Source organism: Eimeria mitis, genomic scaffold (assembly GCF_000499745.2).
Source record: "Eimeria mitis Houghton genomic scaffold, Emh_scaff1555, whole genome shotgun sequence".
Lineage (NCBI taxonomy): Eukaryota > Apicomplexa > Conoidasida > Eucoccidiorida > Eimeriidae > Eimeria > Eimeria mitis.
In genome coordinates, this window is record NW_013569762.1 from 8,657 (window position 1) to 8,953 (window position 297).

The following is a 297-nucleotide window of genomic DNA, read 5'->3' on the forward strand; positions in this document are numbered from 1 at the left end:
TGTTTTGTTTTTTTCTTTTTGTTTGTTTTGTTTGTTTTTTGTTTTTGTTTGTTTTTCTTTTTGTTTTTTTGTTTGTTTTGTTTGTTTTTTCTTTTTCCTTTGTTTCTCTTTCTTTTTGTTTATTTATTTAGTTTTTTTTGTTTTTGTTTTTTTTTTCTTTCTCTTCTTATCTTTATCTATTTATTCATTTATACTTATTCACATTTATTTATTCATTTATATTTATTTATTTATATTTATATTTATTTATTTTTTATTTATTTATTTTTTTTTTTTTTTATTTTTTTTATTTTTTTT